We start from the raw sequence: 12,274 nt of genomic DNA on the forward strand, positions 1-12,274 counted from the left end.
TCTTGAGTAAAGGTCAAGTTCATTTTGTACCTGTACTCTGGAGCCTTCCAACCCTTCCAAAATGGCCTTTAATCTCTAAAGCACAATGTCTCTGAGTTGAAGTCCAGTAAAACATAATGTCCCTGGAACTGTGCCCCAAATACTTAAATCCCTTTGAGAAACCACATCCTCAATGTACCGATGTTCCTAATAACAAGAGACTATTGCCAGGAAGTGACAGTTTACGGCTCCCACATTATTCTTTATTGTTGGTCCTATAAAATAAACCAAGTTTAGAGGAAGCAAGTAACATTTACTGATAGGCGTGTTGGAGAGTGTTGGCTCTCTGTACTTTTAGTTTTAGTTAAACAAAAGGAAGTGGGTGTTATTAAAGAGCACCACAGGCCCCTGAGGAAAGCTGCCAAATATTTTTTTAATCATCTTGAAAATAAACAGATATGTTCTAGACTGGTTTAAGAACAAGTCTGCCCAACTCATATGAATTCCTTGGCATCCTTCTTGTCCCACTGTTTTGACAAGCCTATAAGAGAAATCTTTTAGTGGTTTCTTTTCTACAGTACTTAATAATGCTTTAACTGCAGAAATCATCTAAAAAGACACCCATTAAATAGGACGGCAGGACTGTGTTGTATTCATAGTTGAAAAAAAACCATTTTCTTCCTCTTTCCAAAGGCAGATTAGCCAAGCTCTCTTCAAACCTACAGCATTCTACTCTACCGAAAACAAGCCATCCTAACATGGAAACATCCATGCCATCGTACTGCATGGCTTATTCCAAGTCTCCAACTAGTGTCCATACTTCTTTGCAAAACCCTCCCTCCGTCCATCCACTGCTTCCCCAGGGTCTGATCCTCAGCCTTTCCCCAGCCACCCACCCATTTCCCTGGGGAGCTCAGCCAACATCTGGATTTATTCTCTTTGCCCAGTGTTATGGTTTGCATTTCTCATGCCTCCGCTCCCTCTATATTGAAGAGAACTTCCAAATGGTAATGTACAACTTCTCATACAACTTTCAAGGGCTGGCAGCACATTCCTCGGTGTTTGCTCATGACCTTCATCTTATTCTCAGTCCCTCTCTCAGGACTTGGACGGCTATGAGCCAATGCAGCGGCACGTGAGCTGTGCAGTCCCATCTCGGGGAACAAGATGACCAATACGCCCAGGTACAAATGATGCATCAAGAATGAAAGGTTTCAAATGAATAGTTATGCCGCCTTTCCCAAGGGACTCTAGTTCTATACAGAAATTACACACAAAGCAATTAAAATAGCAACAATATGAACTCTTCTGGAGGCTCTTGGGTAAGTAAAGATAATTGACAGCGCTTTTTCCTCTTTCACAAATGCCATTAACTCTGGAGAAACAGGCAGTTAGAAAAAAAGATGAAAATGTTACACTGTGAGGATGAGTGGCTGCTTTTCCAGAAAAGCTTTTTTAAGACATAATTCACATACTCGAGGGGCGCCAGGGTGGCTCGGGTCATGATCCCGGGGTCCTGGGATCGATTCCCGCGTCAGGCTCCCTGCTCAGCAGGGAGTCTGCTTCTCCCTCCCCCTCTACCCCCCCTCAACTTGTGCTTGCTCTCTCTCTCTATCTCAAATAAATAAAATCTTTAAAAAAAATTCACATACTCGATAATCCACCCATTTAAAGTGTATAATTCAATGGGTGTTGGTATATTCACAGAGTTGTGCATCCATCACCGCATCTAATTTTAGAACATTTTTGTCACCCGAAGAAGGAACCCTTAGTCATTAACAGTCACTCTCCATCCTTCCCCACCCCATTTTGAAGAACAGCCCAACTATTTGGCAAAGCAGCTGCACCCTTTTACGTTCCGACCAGTGACGCTCCATTTCTTCACCAACATTTGTTAACCGACATTTTGATTCTAGCCAGCCTGGGGGGGGCAAAGTGGTATCTCACTGTAGTTTTGACTTGCATTTCCCTAATGACTGATGATGGCCAAAATCAGGCTCTGTCACTATCTCTCTCTCTCTCTCTCTCTCAGATAAATAAATAAATAACCTATTAAAAAAAAACATTTATTTGCTTTATTCTTGTTCCTTACATCTTTGATATTATTATGCCTGGATTTCATGTCTAATTTCTCTTGGTTTTCATTGCTCCTAATTAAAATCTTGTGATCATCATAAGTGAGATGCATCACAGCGTAATAAATTTGGGCAGCTTTTGATGAATTTAGCAGGTTCACTACGTCTTTGAAGATATTCAGAGGTCCACATTATGTATATATTAGGTTTTTAACATATATGTGGATATATACGTGTGTACTTGTATAATTTGTTTAATCCCAGCTGGTGCCTTGGCAGAGACAGAAGTAGAGTTCATGACTCCATGCTCTTGGTTTAGACTCCCCTGTCCCCTGCTCCCCGCTCCCCGTGCCTCAGTCTCCATGTCAGGAAGATGGGACCTGCAGTGCCCCTGAGCTGGATCCTCCACTGGGAGCCTATTAGGATGTGCTTTCTATGTCTGGAGGTTGTTGGCATGAGTAAATACAGCTCTGAGAGAAACATGGTCCCAAAGATCCTACCTAGCAGAAGCTGGAAATGACTTCTGCTTCCTCTGGCAGACTAAAGCACTTTGTTTGTTGCCCATGCCACCTCACTATTTTCTACGCTATTAAACTGATTTATGTAAGAACTTTCCCGACTAGTTTCAACACACCGGAGAAGGGCTATGCCTCACACACGTTTATATCTCCTACACTGCCTTGTATAGACCAGGGTTCCGAGAAATGCTCGTTACATGGAGGAATAAAAGGGGTAAATACAGGGGCGCCTGGGAGGCTCAGTCGATTGTCTGCTTTTGGCTCAGGTCATGATCTCAGGGTCCTGGGATCAAGCCCCAGGTCGGGCTCCCTGCTCAACAGGGAGTCTGCTTCTCCCTCTCCCCCTGCTTGTGCTCTGTCTCACTCTTTCTCTCTCAAATAGATAAATAAAATCTTTAAGAAAGGGGGGGGGATACAATTCTTGCATGTACAGATATCACATCTAGCTCCTCCAGGCTCCAGAAGGAGTCCAGCCTCTTTCTACACAAATGACTCCCTCTTTTCCCACCTCAGACAAGGTCTTCTAATCAATGCCAATTTAGCACTGATTTTTAATGATCAACTCCACATACACACCTTTTCTAAAATAGCCATAATCAATACTACCATCAGATTTACTAGAACTCCCTATGTGTAGGTATTGAAGGGAAGAGAAAAAGATGAAGATCTCTAAAACCATTTCCTATATGAGCATTTCTCACTCTGCTCCTTATGGATGCTATGTAAAAATGGGTTCTGTGGTCATGAATTTGGGAAATCCTGGCTTATAGTTAAACAGCTTTTCTTTTTAATTTTTTTAAAAAAATTTTTCTGCCTATCCTCATAGGACCCCTAATTTGCTAACAGACATCTTGGCACTCAACGATAGGGATAGGACACGGAGCATCTCCACAATGTATCTGACCAAGAAACCCCCTCTTGCAAAGCACTGTTGGGATTAATGTTGCTTAGAAAATATTCCCTTAGGCATGCTCTCTTCCTCTTCTGGCCGGCACTCGCAGGGGCCCAAGGGAACACGGGAGAACAGGGGCTAGAAAGCAGAGCCCTGATAACCAGAGGATTTATTTTCCAAATGCTCCTAATGGGAATATGGTCTCATGTGGACGTCTCCTGAACAAGAATGTACGTCATCCCACAGCACTAAGTCAATAGGAAAAACAAAATGAAATTTTGCAAGTGCTCTGTGCTGAGTCTCGAGCCTGGGACTCTGCCTCTGGGAACCGGGCAGTACAAAGAGAAAGTACGTCAGAGTAGGTAGAGAGGGTCAAGGGCAAAGCAGGGCTTCTTGCCAGGCTGGCTGTTAAGTGAGTGCATTCAGCTTGTGTAACCCAGTGACTGGGCAGGGGCAGTCCTGCCGTTCTACTGCGTGGAGTTACTCCAGCGGGGGCTCCCGTGATCATGGTGGTGGAGACATGGGAGGGGGAGGGGGCCAGGAGTCACTAGAGCCTTAGCACCGTCTTCCCCACATTTGAACATCAGAGAAGGATTTTTAAAAAAAATCTACCAACTGGGAAAAGTCACAGATACTCGGGACTACTTTGGCCCCAATAATTATGTAGGTTAGTGACTGTGCCCACATCTGTGCCTCCGAGTCAACTTTTATGACCCCTGCTGGGCAGCAAGTGTGGGCCAGTGGTGATTTCTTCCCATCGTCTCGGAAGCCTGAGGTTTTTTTCTGAGACATTTATCTGCTGGATATGGCTCTGGAAACTAGGCCACTGGGTACTTGGGCAAACACACAAAATTAAATCTCAGCCTGAGGTTCCCAGTGTATCATTTGAGTCTGACAAATTACACGAGAGCTGTCAGAATAAAAGGAAATGGACTAGTAGTTTAGGAATCGATCCCTCTGTTTGAAAAACCTGACATGAGAAATGGCCTTTAAATGGAAAGGACTCATTTCCACAGCTTTTGGGATCAAAGTAGTCATTACATTTAACTATAATTAACATTCACATTTTCTGCCATTCCACCTAGAATTTTCTTCTTCTGGTTGCATGAGACCCCGAACACAAAGCAAACAACAAAAGGAAGTGTTAGGAAAACAGTACTGGACTACTCAAATGGAAGGTATCCACATTGTGATCATTATTTGTCTCTTCAGTTTCAAGGTCTGTGTTTGCTAAGGTCAGTTATCAACTAGGCTTTCACATCTGTCTGTCTCTCTTTCTCTCTCTCACACACACTTCTGTAGGACCTTGAACCAAATACTTGCATTCTTACAATTTTCTCCCATCTCTAAAGTAAGGAAAACTGCCACTTACTAAAACTCTGCGGTCCACCCGGTTTTCCAAAGGTATTCGTTCAATGAGCTTGACACAGAAGTGAAAAAGCTTAGAGTCCAGGCCTGAGATAGAGGGCTACATATGACAGCATCGATCCCGTTAAATGGCAGGACAGGGCAACGACAGCAAAGACTTTCTGGTTGGGTCAGCATGTGCTCATGGGACACCAGAACTTCCCTTCATCAGGAAGTGCCCAGAATGCACCAGGTATGGGATTTATAAGGACGTTCAAGGGTGTTTCAGTTTCAGCTGTTAGAAGGCTACTCTACAAAAGTTTGACACTTCAGGACCAATGATTAAGTGTTTGGGCTAGGACAGTGGGTGCATGCTCTGGGGTAAAGTGGGGGCTGCAGAGGGGGGGATGGGGAGGAAGCAGAAATAGTGATGAAGTAGAAAGTAGGGGGAGGAAAAAAGGAGAGTCTGACCTCAAACTGGCAACATTTAACCTGAAAGCTCAGAACCTCTAGCAGTTGGGCTATCATGGAGACTAGAGCAGTTTCTCTTGAGGAAGCTTCATTCCACCGACAAGGTTCTTTTTGCCATTAACTGCAACACCGAGGCCCCACTTGAGGAGGTGACAGCGAAGTTCCACAGCCTAAGAAAAATCCTTCGTGTCTGACCCAATCCCCTTTCTACACTGCCACTGAAAGCCAGTTCACTGAGTCACAGAGGCCGACTCTAGACCACTTCTCAATGAATGCTTAGAAAAGGAATGCTGTAATGAACTGGCCTCTACTAAAAATGAATAGCAAGAAGATGAAAAGAGTTCTGTAAACAGATGATGGGTGCACAATCATGCGAATGTACCTAATGTCGCTGAATTGTACACCTAATGGTTAAGAAGATAAATTTTTTTTTAAGATTTTATTTATTTATTTGACACAGAGAGACACAGCGAAAGAGGGAACCCAAGCAGGGGGAGTGGGAGAGGGAGGAGCAGGCTCCCTGCAGACCAGGGAGCCCGACGCGGGGCTCGATCCCACCACCCCGAGATCATGACCTGAGCCAAAATTAAGAGTCAGACGCTTAACGGACTGAGCCACCCAGGCGCCCCCCCGCCAATTTTTTTAAAAAGAAAAGAAAAAAAAAAAAACAGAAGGAAAAAAAATCAATTAACCTGACTTTTCTATTTATTGGGCTGTCACTTCAACCAAGTAGAAGCTTTATGATCTACAAAATAAATGGGAGATTTCTCCCTGAAAATTTATAGGAAAAAGAAAGGAGGCTTTGAGAGAAAATGGCTAATGCTGACCTGGCTTTCTAAACAGTACAAGGCTTTAAGAGTAATTTCTGTCATTACACTTTCCTGTAAACACAAGAAATAAATGAAAAAAAAGAGAAAGAAATGAAGTCTTTTTAAAATGGAGTGGAAAAGAATGGAAGCTACCAAAAACTATTTTTTTACAAGCGACGTCCATGTATCTTTTTACTAACTACTTGATAGATCAAGGTGAGAATATATGAACGTGTTTAGTCTCTCTGCTTTTAAAAACCCATGTATAACTGTAATTTAGAGAAGAAAGCAAATAATCCCTCTTGTATTACTTCATTTCTATGATCAAACAGAATTTATTATGAGCACCTGCCCATTTACCACGTGCCTGTTCTTACCTAATTGTGTTTTTTTCATCTCTACCCTGACTTATACAAATTATTTTAAATCCTTTCTCTCTTTTTCTTTCTTTTTTTTTTTTTTAAAGCTTCATTTATTTTTAGAGGGTGGGGAAGGGCAGAGGGAGAAGGAAAGAGGATCTTCAAGCAGACGCCCCACAGAGCGCAGAGCCCAATGCAGGGCTCGATCCCACGACCTATGAGATCATGCCCTGAGCCGAAATCAAGAGTCAGACGCTCAACCAACTGAGCCATCCAGGTGCCCCACTTTTTTTCCTTTTTATTCTTTTTAAACCAGGGAGGATATAAAATAAGATACTCTTATGTCAATCATACTTTGACTAATGAGTTCACATAAGTCACTTACCAAAAAGAATATATAGCCAGCAATTCCAAACCATGCCCGAGACCCCTAGACTTAGTAGTTTAACACAGTAATAGAACCCATCTGCGGGTCGCTCTGCTCAGTGGGGAGCCTGCTTCTCCCTCTCAAATAAATAAAATCTTAAACAAAAAGAAGAAAGAAAAAGGAAATCAAGCACTTCTTCCTTCCTCTCCAAGACTTAGCATTGCAAAATTTAACAAAAAGTCTCCACAACTCCATTTAACGTACTCATAAAATAATCGTAATGATGGTGCATCTAATTTACTAATGCAAGTAATGGATCAACCAACCCAAGCCTGCTGTGCCTAACTGGGGTGGCCTGGGTGTTCCTCGGCAGTCAGGCACTCACTGAAGGCCAGAGGGACTCCAGATTCATGGCTCAGGGTGTGAGAGAAGAAGCCACCCTGGTGAATGGCACCACATATGGCTCCCAGTGCCTGTGTCCAAAGGAGGCCGCGTCCACAGGAGCCCCTACTGCCTCAGTGGCATGTTAGGAGTCCAGAACCCTTAGGGGTAAGGTGATTTTTGTCATACCTCACAGCAGTTTCCTAAAGGGATTTACAAGTTGACATTCTCCCTGTGAAATAAGGAACGATGTGACATAAGCCACAGAGCCCTGGGCTCAAGACCTGGAAAGCCTTACTTTGGCACCTAAGCTTTCTGAGCCTCAGTTTTCTCATCTATAAGATGGGAGGACATGCTTATTACCTCATAGGATCACTCAAATTAGGTGACAATACAGATGGAAGACAATACCTATGCATGGAGTGAGGAGGGATGGACGTAAGTGATTAAAAGAAAGGAGACGAAGACGCAACAAGCAAGATCCCTACAAGAGCCGAACACCTTTGGTTTCTTGCCTTTCCTACTGAGCAGACTTAAAAGTGAAAGCAGAACTTTCTTTGAACACAAAAGATACACCTTCTGTGAGTTGGTATGGAAAGGTGTTGAAAGCAGCTTAAAAATACATGTCCCTAATCCCAAGGAAACACTCTATTACAAAGTAAGGGGTCAAAGACGCAGTTATTTCTGGCAAGCATTAAGACAAACTAAGAAAAAATAAATCCCCTGCTTTCAACACGGCCTGCTGGCTAAAACAGAGTTCACCTCTTAGCAACAACAAAAAAATTTTTACTTAGTATTCCAGAGCACACACATTCTGAAAAGCCTTTTGATTTCAGTCGTTGGCATAGAAACCTCAAGTAAACGGCTGTGGGAAGAACAGAACCCATACTAGGAAAACTTGCTTGGTGAGCTGTTACTATCAGGAAAGCCTATGTTGTTTTAAATAATTTTTCATCACACCATTCTCTAAAAAGAAATGTGTGGTATGTATTTATAGTCTCCCTTTTTATTTAGGGTGTGAAAGCAGGGAGAAAGTGGGAATGCATAAATGTGTCAATTTCTCCCACAGAGCAGCGCCTGCAAAATGCCTTGCTCCATCTCTGGAGGCAGTGTTCTCCCTCTCTACAGCATTTCTTCATTATTAAGATCTGGAAGAACCCATTAAAAGAAAAAAGGGGGGGCACCTGGGTGGCTCAGTCAGTTGAGCATCTGCCTTCGGCTTGAGTCATGATCTCGGGATCCTGGGGATCCTGGGATCAAGCTCCGTATTGGTCGCTCTGCTCAGTGGGAAGCCTGCTTCTCCCTCTCAAATAAATATATAAAATCTTAAAAAAAAGAAGAAAAAGGAAATCAAGCACTTCTTCCTTCCTCTCCAAGACTTAGCATTGCAAAATTTAACAAAAAGTCTCCACAACTCCATTTAACGTACTCATAAAATAACTGTAATGATGATGCATCTAATTTACTAATGCAAGTAATGGATCAACCAACCCAAGAAGCACTCAAGTCCATCTGCTTCCCTTACACCATCCAAAGGAAAAGAAGACATAAAGAGAATGTTTCAAACACACCTAGCTGATGCCACTTCAAATCTACCTTTTAGGGTAAAGACAACATGGTTAATTTAGTTTCACAAATCAGATATAATCTCCTAAACAGACCCGTTTCCAATTCACCACATTCATAAGACCCGTTCAAAAACCTATTCTATAAGAATCAGGATCTTCTATAGCGCCTGGCCAGCTCAGTGGGTACAGCATGTGATTCTCGATCTCAGGGTTGTGAGTTCGAGCCTCACATCGGATGTAGAGATTACTAAAAAACAAAACAAAACAAAAAAAAGAACTGAAGAAAAAAGAATCAGAATCTACTAAACCAGAATTAGAACAGGTATTCTATTCGCAAGATCCATGAAGGATACAGGCAGAAATGTTAGCTAATGGTAAGCTCCACGCAAGCAGAAACTTCGATCATGTGTCCACCGTTTCCAGCCTAGAACAATTATCTTGTACAGAGAAGACTATACAGTAACTACTTATTGAACTAATGAATGAATTTGGCAATAATGACATGAACCTTCTGTGAATGAAGTAGATAGACGTGGTCTCCCTGGTAAGGGAGAGGGAGCAAAATACCACTGGTCTAGCCCCATTGCTCAGCTCAGAGGCTCAGGCTTGGAACTCCATGCTGTCGTGTCAAAATTTGCACTGTCAACACGATCAACCAAAGGTCGTGAATAATTCTTTGGTGAATACTAAAAATCATCCTAGAACACACTGAAACTGGATGCACTATGGTCTGCTGTCAGAAGAGATAATTGAGGCATTCTTTAAGGCTGCACCCTGGGAGCATTTAAAAGCTGAAGCAACCTGGACCATCACGAATATGGCTTAGTTTTAACTAGACAATGGCAATCTTCTGGTGATGCACCCACCACCATTTTGGTGTTACTTACTGAAAAGAATGCACTGTGGGAGATTATAGAAGCTGGGGTTGTCAGGAGAGCCGGTGCAGAGAGTGTCACAAAGATAATTTGCATTATTAACCCAATGCCCTATGGTGACGGGAAAAAGTCCCTTTATTTCCCTCCCCCCCAGAAGTGGACAGAACAGTGAGGGTTGAGATATTTTTAAATAAGTGGAGTTATTTTTTGCTATATGGTTTATTAATAATCTTACATGGAATATAAAATCTCCCTGTTAAGAAAAAAAAAAAAAGAAGAAGAAGAAGGTAGCGGGAGGGGAAGAATGAAGCGGGGGAAATCGGAGGGGGAGACGAACCATGAGAGACGATGGACTCTGAAAAACAAACTGAGGGTTCTAGAGGGGAGGGGGGTGGGAGGATGGGTTAGCCTGGTGTTGGGTATTGAGGAGGGCACGTTCTGCATGGAGCACTGGGTGTTATGCACAAACAATGAATCATGGAACACTTCATCTAAAACTAATGATGTAATGTATGGGGATTAACATAAGAATAAAAAAAAAAGTTATAAAAAACTTTAAAAAAATAAATAAATAAATAAAATTTCCCTAATCTGTCCTCCTCATTTTACAGCTTCCTGGTCATTATAAAAACATCCACCACACCGAGTATTTCTCATTGCAGAAATGATATGATTTATTAGAAACACTAGCAGAAAGGCACTCATTCAGGTAAAATAAATTAACCTCTAACTGACCCACTACTGTTTTACCTTAACATTGATGTCTAACTTGGGGGGAGAATATGTGTTCTTTGGCAGGTTAAAGTATATGAGAGGATGGTTTAATAGTATTTCTAGAATCCATCTTTTCTTTAGATGAGATTATGTCTTAAATGAAAAGAATGGTGTTTAGTTTAGCCCCTTCAATATGTGCTTATTTGTAAGTCAGTCCTAAAATTCATGAACAGTAGGAGCTCAGGGGGTAGGCAGACCATTACTAGTTTCACAGCCTTGTCAAGTTGCTTTACTTCTCTGAACCACAGCTTTCTCCTCTGTAAAATGGGGACAATTGTACCTGCCTAACAAGGTGGACGTAATGAGTTCGTGCATAAAAAAAGGACTTTGTTGTTTACTATGAGCCTCCAGGGAAAATAAAAGTCTCTCAGCTCTTGAATGTTAGAGAGGAAGAGATTAGAAGCATGAGTCTGCTCAGATTCCAGGACAATCATCAGACTCATTTGCTTCCCAGTTGGACTGGGAAGCAAATGGACTTTACATGACCGTTTGTTTAATTAGTAGTTGAGTGCGAATACGTTATATATGCTAATACACGTAAAAGTGCTCAGTAAATGTTAGTTGCTATCATTCTCAGTGTTGTTATTATTAACTAGTCCAGGGAAACACCATGCCGTGCAGAAAAGAGAAAGTGGGGAAGCAAAGGGGTTTTTCCCTTTGTGATCATGAGGCCCATGGAAGTTAGAGTTCATCAACACTTCGTATAATTTTTTTACTTTTATACTTTCTTCATTCCTCCCTGGATTTCTGAACTTAGTTTTGCCAGACTCTTCCCCCAAGCATCCCAAACCATCCCAAACCAGCTATCAGAAATTCCCCAAATTTTCCTGATTGTGCATCAGTGTGCATACCCTCACAAGTCCCTTCAACTCCAAACTCCAGAAGTCCCCCGCGGGTCTGGAGCCTGACTGCCTGGGGGAGTGCTGGTGAGAAGTGATGTGGCTACTGGTGTGGAATCCTGGCATTAGAATGAGTAAATGATGGGCGCCTGGGTGGCTCAGTTGGTTAAGCGACTGCCTTCAGCTCAGGTCATGATCCTGGAGTCCTGGGATCGAGTCCCGCATCGGGCTCCCTGCTCGGCAGGGAGTCTGCTTCCCCCTCTGGCCCTCCCCCCTCTCATGTGCTCTTTCTCTCTCATTCTCTCTCTCAAATAAATAAATAAAATCTTTAAAAAAAAAATGAGTAAATGAGGGGCGCCTGGGTGGCACAGTTGGTTAAATGTCTGACTCTTGGTTTTGGCTCAGGTGGTGATCTCAGGGTCGTGGGATCGAGCCCCGCATCCGGCTCCCCGCTCAGCGCTGAGTCTGCTTAAGACTCTCTCTCTCTCCCTCTCCCTGTGCCCTCTCCTCCTGTGCTCGGTCTCTCAAATAAATACATAAATGTTTAAATAAAAGAATGAGTAAATGAGCCCTGCCTGTGTAGTTCCAGGAAGTGGGCTGCACTGGCAGATCGGAGAACTTGACCTCTCAAGGCACATCTCCAGACTCCAGCTGCTCCATGTTTGGCTTCAGTAAGAAAGAATAACACTGGCAACAGCTGCTGTTTCTTGCATGGAAATCAGCAGAGTTTAAACAATCTCGTTTCAACAGTATGAAACGGCACAACCCGGCTAGACTCCCCAAGAGTCAAGGCCCGATACAGAGGAAATTCTCAAAGTGTGCAAAGAAGCATCAGGTAAGAATGAGAATGAATAACCTGTTCAGTCTTAAGAAGTAGCCTCAGGGGGCGCCTGGGTGGCTCAGTCGGTTAAGCATCTGCCTTTGGCTCGGGTCATGATCCCAGGGTCCTGGGATCGAGCCCCGCATCGGGCTCCCTGCTCTGCGGGGAGCCTGCTTCTCCCTCTCCCACTCCCCCTGCTT

At 43.1% G+C, this 12,274-nt stretch overlaps 1 protein-coding gene across 1 annotated transcript in view; it reads right to left on the bottom strand.

Annotated features, from left to right (window-relative positions):
* MAOA (monoamine oxidase A) overlaps positions 1-12,274 on the bottom strand; it is a 66,883-nt gene that overhangs the window by 24,233 nt on the left and 30,376 nt on the right. The window lies entirely within an intron of this gene.

Source organism: Neomonachus schauinslandi, chromosome X, assembly GCF_002201575.2.
Source record: "Neomonachus schauinslandi chromosome X, ASM220157v2, whole genome shotgun sequence".
NCBI lineage: Eukaryota > Metazoa > Chordata > Mammalia > Carnivora > Phocidae > Neomonachus > Neomonachus schauinslandi.